The sequence below is a fragment of the Mauremys reevesii genome, linkage group 9 (genome assembly GCF_016161935.1).
Source record: "Mauremys reevesii isolate NIE-2019 linkage group 9, ASM1616193v1, whole genome shotgun sequence".
Lineage (NCBI taxonomy): Eukaryota > Metazoa > Chordata > Testudines > Geoemydidae > Mauremys > Mauremys reevesii.
The window spans coordinates 94,116,785-94,129,036 of NC_052631.1; the positions used below are offsets into that span (position 1 = coordinate 94,116,785).

The following is a 12,252-nucleotide window of genomic DNA, read 5'->3' on the forward strand; positions in this document are numbered from 1 at the left end:
GTAGTTATAGATTTGTCCAGTTAGTCTCAATGTTGCATTCGCTAGCCAATCAGATTGCAGATTACTTCCTGAATAACCACTATTCACTAAAAACAACATGAAAAATTGAGTCAGAAATTACATTAAAATTCTTCCTTTATGATAAGATGGTCTCTGATTGATTGAGGTGAATTCTCTAACCAGAAAAGAATGCAAAAATCCCTTAAAAGGCAAAGAACTTGATTCAGCAACTGTTCCCCCATAACACTCCCACTGGATTCACAGGGAATCCTGCTTGAAGAACAGGGACCCAAATCAAACCCAATAATCAATTGCTGCTCTCTTGCACTAGCAGCCACAAAAATGATTAATTCACACCAGCCATTTCAGGTAACACCAATAAAGCCACTGCGATAGAACTTCTTCAATGGGATCAATGTCCTTTTTGCAAATAATGTCTGAGCACTTATAATGGGCAGCAGCAGGAGACCATTATCCTGTGACAGCATTTCACTCCACTGACATATCTCAAATATTCTTGTGCTTAAGTAAAGCATTGAAAACATCTGTGTTATAATTGCCCAAGCCTGTCTGCGTGAATTTTTATGAGTTTGCACTGAAAGGCTCTGACATTTCTCCACCAATAATTTGTGAGAGTATGGGGGGTGTTTGGAAACTAGCAACTCAACAGATGAGCAGCAGGTCTAATTGTGCACTCCTTGTTCATGCAAACACATCTTACTGAAGTCAATAGGCCTCCAGGACTGAGCCCTGACTGTCAACCACTTACCTAAGCAAAGAACTCCCTGTGGTGTGGAGTGACCCTGCAACAGCAGAATGCAGAGCTGTGCCTAGATGGCACTACCTGGCCAAAGATGATTAAGGATTTGAGCCTTAACCAACCATTGACTCTTATTGAAATCAGTGAAACTGGAGAGTGCTGAGGGTTTAGAGTGTTCAGCACCTTATGGGATAGGGCCCTAAATTATTGCAATAAAACATTTAGCCTGACCCTTAAGGTACCAGTTTTACACTGAAACCCAGCTTTGAAGCATATTTAGTGAAGTGAAGAATATACAATTATTAGCCCAACCACCCTGGGACCGGTCACTTGGTTATTTATAACTGTGTTGCCTGGCTGATTATTTAATTTAATCTAAGCGTGAGAATTAATTCTGGATGAGGCTAATGTACGACAGATGAAACTCACCTAACCCTGTTAATTAAATAGCCACATGGTGCAAAATGCTGAAATATGGCCATGGTTTTTGTATTGACCACCTCTTTCCACGCATATCCTACAATAATTATATGATTAACTGATTTTAAAGCACTGAATTCTAATTTTAAAACAGTTGTCCTGACATTTTAATTCGTTAGATTTTAATTTAGTTTGAATTTTCTTTATATAGTGCTGTCTTTTAATTCTTTACATTTTAACTTTGCTGTTTGCATCAATTCATTACTAAATCATAAATTCATTAATCAATGCTGTAATTAAATGTCATTTTTTGTATGTCTTGAAGTACAGTATGACTATTGGTGCTCAGAATAAACTCATCACTACACTTGGAATTTTTGGTTGTTCTGCTTGCACTATTTCTCCCATTTATATTAACCCATGTTTTCAGTAATGTTTTGGGTCTTCCTAAAAATCTCTAAAATAATCAGAATTAATCTCTAGTAAATAAAATTTGATGGAGTCCTAAAAAGAAGTTGTAATTATATTAGCTGATTTGTGTTATATTTTATGAACTCTTACGTTCATAAAAATATTCAGAGGTACTTTAAGTTTCCTACACTGGATAAGCCCATTTTAATTAACACATTAATTAATTGCAAATGGACTAATCAGTTACTTCCTAGCTGCACACCCATTCACAACTCACACACACTGCAGTAAGGGAACAGAAGTGCCAACTTTGTCACTAAATTTCGAGAAAGGCAGTGCAGTCATTTAATTGCAACCAAAATAGAGATTTTCCATTTACTACAGTAAATGTTTTCTTTACCTATTCGTTGAAACAACCCCAAAGTTTCATGCCTATGGCAATGTCTTCATTAATGTTCTCTCTATACAACTATAGTACAGAGGCTGAGTTACTCCATCTAAAAGATTGGGTATGTTTCAGGAAAGAATCCAAGCTAATCAAATGGAAGCAATTTCAATTATATAATCAAACAGTTATATTTTAATTATAATTGTTGCCAAGGGGCAGAGCAGTGACACTTTGCATGAACCTCTGCTTAAATGTTTATTTCTGAAGAAAACTATTGTAAAACATCCGTGACAATGTCAACATTATGATGAAACTAAATAGAACCTATAGTTAGTTAACGGACCAAGGAAACTGCCCCTCATCTTCCAGAACATTAAAACATAATAAGCCACAGTGTGAAACTGGAGTGTTAGAAATGAATTAGATAACACCATACCCCAAAGAGTCACTCAGAGAGGGACAAGTCTAACTGAACCATTATGTGTCACAGGGCTAGATTTTCTACACTAGGAAAAATTATGTAACAAAAATAGTAAACCAGAATTCAACTACGTAGAGTCACCGTTCAAGCAAAAATAGGTTAGCAGGGAGTATTAAGATGAAGTTCAGCACACAGTGAGCTCTCCCCAGAGAAACCATTTCTTTTATGTAGTCTTGAACACAATTCAATTCTCCTTCTTTAAATCTCCACATCATCACCATGGTCCTTTTGGCCAGGCTGGACCGGTTAGGAATCTCTTTTCGAGCCCTTCAACATCACCTCTTACAAGAACGTGCCCAAGTTTTCTGCTGAAGCCTTGGGCCAAGTTTTCATAATGACAGAAGGATGGTTCCTGGTTTAGAAACCTAAGTCTAGGGGTAGGTTTGCGGCGAGGTTCCCTAAAGTTTATCAACTTTTCTGTGAGACCGGACCAAGTTTCCACAGAAGTTAAACTGAACAATAATTTGGATGCCAACAACCTGAAACTAGACAAAATCTATCGGCCCTGTTATGAGTTTTGTTATGATTTGCAGCTAGGCTGAACTATGAACTCAGAGCAAAACTCAGGGCTTTTCCTTCACCAGTCCCACTTCCCCTGGCTTCAGTCAACATGACTGTTGCCAGACGTCTCTTGGTATTGGGCCACAGACATGTGCTTTGAGGTGCATTCTCCAAAACTGGCCATCTTCCATATGCCATCTCTGAAAGAGAGTGGGCCTTCACAAATGACTATTCAAGCTGTGACACTGCAAATTGATGGCTTAGAGAAGAAACCGTTTTCCCTCTTTGAAGTAGAATTGTGCTCCATGGACGATAAATGACAAAGCAAACATGCCAGCAGTTGAAGAAGTTATATTTCTGCTGAATGTGGCCAACCCTGATTAGAAAAAAGTACTGAAGAATGCAGAAAAGGAAGAGGGTTTTTACAGGTAGCAATATCCCAGTTCACAATTTGTTTTTGGGAACAAAACCTTACGAAAAAGCTGCAGCAACATTTTATTTTTAGCATTGCTTTGTGGGGGGGAAAACTGGATCCAGGAAAATGTATTATTTATTTCTAAACTCAGACTGTTATCATCCTAAGCGCACTTCTGCATCAGCAACATGATTTGATTGTTCTTTGGTTAGCCTTTTCTACACCCCAATGACTCATCTAGAGAACTGACCTATCATTTAGAGTCCTCTGGCCTCAGGGAAAACATTTCATTTAAATCCTTAGATTGGAACAGAACTTTCTAAACACTGACTCATGCTCACTTGGTACAGTAATTTAAGCCTTCTCTTGATTTTTTTCCCCGAAGATAACCAAATAATCCAATAATGAAGGAAATCCTATTATTATTTTAAGTTGGGCAGAAGAGTTGCAAACAAGTTAAAAAAGGGAAAGAATTACAGATTGGTTTATGTCAAACAAAACAAGACATTGGAATGTTAGGTCAGGTTGGCTTCTTAGGCACAAAGGACATGACAGGGAGTGTATTAATGGGTTGTTAATGTACATCTTACATGCACCGCAAGGCTAAAGGCACAAGCCACCCAAGAAGTACTGTAATGGCTTATTAATGCAAGCCGTTTAGTGTCTTATTGCCTTGAGAAAATGTACCTTTTGTGTTTAAAAATAAAATGGCTAACACTGAATCTAAAACAAAGCTCAGTATGATAACTTCACTGAGCAGGCACTTCCACTCCAAAAAAAAAATGAAGTTAATGTCAGGAGGAAATGGAATAATTATAGCCGAGCACCTTCCTGCTGTTTTTTAATACCTTATTAGGTCTTTGCAACGTATATTTCTCTCCCAGCAGTTTCCAAAGGTTTTACTCACACTGAGCCCTTATTTATGCCATGACTATTGCACCAGTTGCTATGCCATTACACTATTGCCTTTTCTTCAATATAGTTATGTGGAGAGGAGTTTTTATGCTTTCCTGTGTAGGTTAATTTTTCTAAAACTTCTGATTGCCCTATTATGGATTGTACATTACTGAAAGCTGCTGCGTCACCAAGTTGCTGATTGCTAATTGCTTTCTATCAAATGAAAAAAAAACTTTCGCTCCATATTATGGAAAACGAACAAAGACCATTACACAAAATCATAGGGCTGCTGCTTTACACACATGCAGAGTATTCACGCAGTAGTCCTCAAGGAGCAATCCCACATAGGAATTCTATCATGTCTATAGCTGGGGCAATACACAAGTGAACCAGAGGCTGTGGGCTTGACTCTCTTCTGTGTTCCAGACCTGCTCAGCACAGTTTAGAGATAGGTGTTAGCAGGGAGCGCCCTGACCCCTATGTGATGCTCAATGCCTGCCTCAGTTCTGGCCCTGGCATGAGTTGGAGCTGCTCCTAGGTTACTCCAACTTGGGCTAGTGAAGGATTGGACTAACTGAGCAGAGCTCCTACATACCCATCTCCCTCTCTCTCTCTCTCAACACAGTCCCAATGGCTTCACAGCAGAGAGTAGAGCAGTGCAGGAAAGGGGTTGGGCTGGATTACAAAGGAGAATCTGGTCCCCTGCATGTGCATGCCCGCGCACACAGTATTTTGGTTACTCTTTTAGCCTTAGCATACGGATGGTTTTTAAAGTCAATTTTGCTGTCTCGTCCTTACAGCGTAACACTATGTTATGTGTTCTGCGGGCATGCGTAGCCGCCCACAGAGTGTTTTGTAGATAGGAAGAATAGCAACAAGGACGTGTTTTAGGCTGATCATACTCAAGCCTCATACGGCTATGACCCTTCCTTTAGGGCTCAACTGCTTAGAACAAATTCCAGGTATAGCAAATTCACCTCTATGCCCGGCTCTCTCTTAAACGTTTGCATCAGAAAGACATTTGCCCTTGCATCTTTTTTTCCATAGCAGGGTATAACACCATATACACTATAGGGAACACTGAGCACATATAGGCAGGTTCTTTCTTGCTCTGTTTTAAAACACGTCATACAGCTATCATGGCAATAAGGAACATATCAGTGTTGACTGCTGGTACTCTATCTGTTCTATGGAGCTGCCTCTATCACAATAATTAATCGTTTGCCAGTTTTCAGCACCTTTTTGCATCGCAAGCACATGAGGAAGCTTAAAGGTGCCTGTTTCTCACAGGATGGGTGCTCAGCACCTTCTGAAAAAAAAAAATCACATCCCTTTAAGGCATCTCGAGTTAGGTTTCCAAAATAATGAGTCACTTTTGAAACTGTCTCACTTTTTAGTATCTGAATCTTGGAGTGAGAGAAATGGAACAAAAGATCTAGCCAACATCTTCCCTCTTTTATATGCTGTTTCCACCAGCTGTGGCAAGGAGCCCTGTGGTATCCCAGATCCACTGTTTTATCATGTATATTGCTTCCTCTTCACCACTAAGCGCTGAGTCAGCTCTCATGCCTGTTCTTAATTGTTACAGGGCACTGCATCCCACAAGACAAAACACAGCACTATGGAACAAACTGTAATTAAAACACAAGGACAAGTTGATACAAAAAAAAATAGCAGGTAGACGAGCAGCATTCACTCTCAACAAATGGGCCTTTTGACTTGTTTTTTTTTTTTTTTAAATAGCTCAGGAATGGAGTTTGAATAAGCAGGTAATTAAACAAAGATCGTTAAAAACTTTCAGGGCAATATCGTGGTTTATCCAATGCACCGACACATGGGATCGCAAGACACCCCCTTTCTCCAGTGCAAGGGTGATTCATGTCAAGGGTTACGGCACAGCGGGGAGAGCGCTATCCTTAGCGATACTGTTCTCCCTCTCTGGCCGGTGGGTGGGGAGTGGGCAGAACAGTCTCCACCCACCACAACATTCAGGACTATACAGCTGTGCCTGCACAGTGGCGGGGAAGTAACCTGCACCATACAAAGTGCTGGTAACAAGTTACCCCCTTGCACCAGGAAAAGTAACTAGGGACTGAATTGTAACTCTGACAATTCCGTTCCTGATCCAATTCACAGAGCCGTGTAACTAGGCACTGCTGCCCCGGCTTGGGGCTAGCAGTAAATGAACAATAGAGCCCCACATCGGTGAATAGCTTGACGAAATCAAACATTTTCAGATTTTATGAAAAGTGTTGACCGCTTGCTCCGACGATGCATCTGCTTCCCGTGCCTCCTTAGGATTGCCCAGGACAAGAGATGGCAGTTTGGGGCTGTCCCTTCCCAAAATTAAATGGATTTTGGAAAGGTGGAGGGAGGATTCTTTTGCATCTTCTCCCTTAAAAAGTAACTTTACTTGGTGCTTGTCTCCCAAGTAGCCCAGCAGCCAAAGCCAACGTGGCCCCTCTTCTATTTGCTACCTCCACATCCACTATGCACATTTGCCTTCATTTCCTATACCTCTTAATCGAGATCCAACTGCTAATCAGCTTAATGTGCAGCAAGATCAATTTAGCTTACATATTGGGAGAAAGCTTTCTAACTAAGCAAAGGGAATAGGCTTCCAAGGGAGATTGAGGAAGAACAAGGTGAACGAACACCTGTCAGGGACAGTCTAGGTATACTTGGGCCCTGCCTCAGCATGGGGGATAGGGCAATGGACAAGATAACCTCTTGATGTCCCTTCCAGCCCTACGCTTCTATGACAAACTACTTCCCAGATTTCTAAATCCAAGTCTTCTTTGCCCAACTCTTCCAATAAATCAAAGGGAAACTGCCTCAGTTGTTCAGAATTCCTGGCACTACACACTCCATGGTGGCCACTGCCTTCTAACTCATTAGCGCTTACTCCATTTTCACGTAATTGAAAAGCAGACCAAGTTTGCAGAGATTATATGGCTGGTTTAATGAAGTTTAGTAAAATGAGCTCATTAATGCAGCTTTCGAAGGAACATCCATTTTCTACATCGCAAAGCATGATTTTACAATCTTTCAGCATGAACATTAAAAATCTCTCCAATTCCATTGTGCTGCCAAATCGCAGAGTGAGTGTGGAAACTCCAGAAGTTCCTCTAATTGCTTGTAAAATGCAATTGCCGTGTTCTTCTTTCATGAGATGGGCCTGCAATTGACATTTCCCGAACTGTGGCTGGCATTTGTTGTTCTTGCTTCCATTTATTTGTGTCAAGGATATAATGATGGGTGCAGTAATTTTAAAAAAATAAGGAAAATCCAAATTAGACTCAAATATTTCCAAATGATAGACTATACCCACACAAACTGTATTTTTAAATACCCACAATTATCTTATATCTGTAACTTTTAATTGTCTATTACACAGTTTTATCATACCTTTTTAAATATCCAAAGGTGCTTTTGGGAAGAGATGTTTCCTTAGAATGTCAATTTGCTACTTCACAAAAGCTGGCATGACTGTAAAGTTACGCATGTGAAAAACCATTCCAAAACCAAAGGATATCTGGTCTGAAAATTTCTGTTTATTACTTAAAAATACCAATTTACCCAATTATAGTTTATTTTACAAAAACAGCTCCATTGACTTACAGAGAATAAAAATGAATTGTTTCCATCACCGTCAGGGGTACCATGTCAATTACAAAGTCACTATTATCAGAACAGGAAGATGCACATTAATGATAAAACGCACCGTCAGATCACTAGCACATGTATCGGCCATATTTTATTTGAAGCAGCCAGGCTGGTTAAATGTCGCAGGACAGCAGTTCTATTACAAGGGCTACTTAGCTGTTTTTAATGTAGATGAAGAGAAGAGTCACCAATTTTGGTGACGGTCATTATAGATCTTCACCATTGTGTCCAGGTGGTGACTGGGAGAAGAATGGGGACAAAGAGAAGATGTATGTGCAAGTAATTAATGTTCCCATGGAGATCTGCAGCCATGAAAACAAATGTGTATGCACGCGTGGAGGTGGGCAGGGCTTGTCTCTACCCCCTTTCCCTCTCTTTCTACCAGGATACAGAACCGGACTATGAGGGAGAACCAAAAAAAAAAATGTAGTGGTGCATGGAGATTCTTGTCTAGAATCATAGGACTGGAAGGAATCTCAATGGGTCTTTTAGTACAGTCCCCTGCGCTCAAGGCAGGACTACGTACAGAAAAAAGTGACATGCCTGCTGCATTTCAGAAGATTTTAGAGACATTTTAATGAGATTTCATGCACAGTCTATGCATGATGTTGCTTCTTCTCCCTTTTGGGTGAAAGAACCTTCTTTCCTCTCCCCCCGGAGGGGGAACCAGCAGCCACATCTTCCTTTACAGCAGAGGGGACATTCTGCTGGGACACCTTCTTCCCCAGTCAGGTCTTACAGCTGTGCAAGGAAGGCAGGACAGACTGGGGTGCTGGGGAAGGGGTGTTGTTCTGGGGAAGAAGAGCTTATTAAAGCCAGGAGGAGAGCAAGAACTATGCCCTTTAGCCTAAGAAGGGCAACAGTGCTCCTCACAATCTTCCTGACCTTAGTTCCTGAGGCTGACTTGGGTAACCAAGAAGAAGTTAGCAATAATCTTCAGTTCTCCAAACAAGCACTAATCACTACTTATTATTTAACTCGACAGCATAAACTGGCAGCACAAAACTTCACCGCAGACCAATACCAGATGGTGTAAATAGCTGTAGCATCCCATAAAACAAAAACAAAAAAAGCTGTTTTGGGTGCAAATACTTGCATGTAACAGTTTAAATTCCACTCTCTGCAAATGTATAGGTGAGTAAAACAATCACCTGGAATTTTTACAGGACAAAGCCACACGCGGGTAGAAGCACAGCTGATGTGAATTTGAAAGGATCCTTGTGAAAATGTTTTGATGGCATCTGCCCTCCTCTCTCCCTTCCTAAGGACTAGATTGTTATACCTGAACTCTTGCTGAATATTATTCTTTGTATTACTCTGGTGCCTAGGAGTCCCAGACACAGACCAAGACCCCATTGTGCTAGGTGCTGTACAAAGAAAGAACAAAAAGTTGGCCCCTGCCCCCAAAAGCTTTCAATTGAAACAGTATCTTACTCTAGGAACAGAGTCAGGAAGTCAGAGACACGACTCATGAGCAAAGATAGCACAGCCTGGCCCTATATGTGCAGAAGTCTGCTTGAAGTCCCCGAATGCATGCCTTAGACTGAACAGAGCCAACTCAGGTGTGTGGGGATGAGGGAATTGTGAGGGAGCCAGTTCCAGCCCCGCTGCAATGTAAAGTGGCTGACGAGCAGATTTGATTTGCACCAGTTGTTTAAGGGCTGTTGACAGACAGCAGCTGGTGTAGGCACATTTATGGAGGAGAGCTGCTCCACGGCAACCTCTCCCTGCCCCTGGAAGACCAGCTTGCCTGTCCTCACTGGGAAGGCGGGGGTGGGAGGAGTTGCAGGGCCTGGCTGCAGCCCAGATGCACACACAGGAAGTTTCCCTCCAACAGAGGAATTTTCTGCTGGACAGTTGCAGTTGCGTTGTGCCTCCTTTGTGACACCTGGATGACAAACAGGGGACATGACCTAGCTGAGCTACTTGCTCCACAAAGGCTATGGGACAGAACCCTCCCTCACACAGTGTATCGCAAACCTGAACGGGGATTCCGATACTTTCCTCTAATAAGTCATTTTTGTAGAAAAAACAGCTGAATAAAGAAAAGTTTGAAATCTCACGCTGGATTTTACAATGCATTGTGATCATTTCTAACTAAAAATTCACGCTGCATAAAAATAATCATGATTGGTACCAGATTAAACAGTTTTAGAGTTTATGTCTTTTAGAGACCACACGGGTAGAAAAGGTTGGCAAAGCTTCTAAGCGAATAGACAGTTTTATTTAAGTCCCAGGTTCCTCTTCGCTCTTAAGGTCTTCTTCTGCCTTGCCCTCTCTCATTTTAGTCTGCAGCCAATTTGCTGATCTGCAATCCCCAAAGATGTGTTCTCTCATCATATTTAACTGTAAATTTGGCTTTGCACCAAACCAGAGCATGTATGTTCTGAGCCTGTACATTTATTTTAATCACTGTACAGCAGCTCCTGCCTCCTGTCCTTTACACTGAGTATACTTCTGTGACTTCTTCAGGCAAGCAGCCTTTTAAGTGGGCTTGATCCTACAAATCGGCAAGAGAAATTAAAATTCTCCCCCTGCCTTTGTCTTGCTGGTATATAAGGACCCCATGTACAGTATGCTTTCTCTCAATAATACCTGGAACTACAGTAATGCTTACAGCCTGAAACAAAGCAATATAGGAAGTTAGTCACTTGCCTTTCTGACACTTGGCTGGAGACTTGAGATGAGACTGATTTTGAATAGATACTACAGCATTGAAAAGGACATGATTTTGACAGGTAAGGCTCATAGTCCAGTCACTAATGTCTGTGTGGGGGCACCAGGATGGCCAAAAAGATTATATGCTACATAAAGTTTGTTGCCTTGCAGCAGGCTTGGGCTTGAGTACTACTTCTAACACCAGTCCAGTATGACATACAACCACAGTCTTTAATAGAAAGAGGTACATTATACCGTAGCATGTATGTCAAATTTCATGTACTCGTGTACATCACATGATCCTAAGCTATTCAGAAATAACCACTGCAATCAGTAAGCCAATTCCTGATCAGGAATTATTGCAGTTGCAAATGACTCTGGAAAGCAATAATTAAAAGAAACATTCATTTATTTCAATTAAGAAGATCTACGTTATTATTTGCAAGGTTGGCTAGAAACTGTCAGGGTGACTGACTACCTCAGTAGCACTATATATATATTTTTTAACTTCAGCAGAGCTACAAAAGCAGAGGGTTATGAAAAGCAACCTGACTGATGTGTTGAGCTCCTGGATTTCTACCATGCTAGGACTGAGTGGTCGTACAGCTTAGTAATGACAGGAATGATTACCTCTCAGGATGGATGTAATGCTACATTTCAGAGCTTAGGTGCATAACTGCTTTTCTCTTATTCACTCTCTCTTTTGTATGTGATGTATTCTAGTGAATGGCCCTGTAATTTTCCAAGCAACTTCTGCTTCCATAAGAAGCCCTACTAATGACTCTGCCTAGCATCATCTTCTCCGCAACAAAATGAAAAACGCCCATGCCCAAGGCAAAGCCTGTTTTTACTTTTGCTCCTTTATTTTTGTGCTTGATGTGATGGATCTTAGAGATGCTCAATTAATTCAGTGCTAGGGGAGGGTTCCAGATTGTCAGAGTTGGATGTTGTAATTCTCTATATATGTACAGGATATGGACAGCATATAGTGTATGTATTGACCTCACCATACTAGTCTAAAGTGCTTGAATATTGCTGGGAGGGATGAGGGAATAAATGGTCTGCCAACAAAACAGGAGCATTACAAAGGATATCAGACAAACCAATTACGGTGACAATTGCAATGGTGGTGGGAGAGGGTTCTGTCATGGAGTCTCTTGTACATTAAGACCCATAACTCAGTCGACAAAAAACCTGTTCCTCAGTAATTTAACATAATCCCCACTTTATGCCAAACCTGTTTGATTGTGGTTGATGCAGGATGTAGGATTCCCCCATAAACTCCACCTCTACCCCGATATAACATGACCCGATATAACACGAATTTGGATATAACGCGGTAAAGCAGCGCTCCGGGCGGGGTGGGGCTGCGCACTCCGGTGGATCAAAGCAAGTTCGATATAACGTGGTTTCACCTATAATGCAGTAAGATTTTTTGGCTCCTGAGGACAGCGTTATATCGAGGTAGAGGTGTATTTATAGTACAGACCATTATAGAAGTGTGGTCAACATTCCTGGATATTTGAGGGAGATTTTCCTAAGGCACCATCAACAGTCACTGGGAGTTAGGCAACTAACTCCATCTGTGTCTCTGAAAATCTCCCCCCGTATATTTGACACTGCCGTTTAACCTCCATCTTTTTCTGTAAGAGTCA

General features: G+C 41.2%; 1 protein-coding gene across 1 annotated transcript in view; it reads right to left on the reverse strand.

Moving 5' to 3' along the window:
- AFF2 (AF4/FMR2 family member 2) overlaps window positions 1–12,252 on the reverse strand; it is a 488,228-nt gene that overhangs the window by 437,399 nt on the left and 38,577 nt on the right. The gene's annotated exons all lie outside the window — the stretch shown is intronic.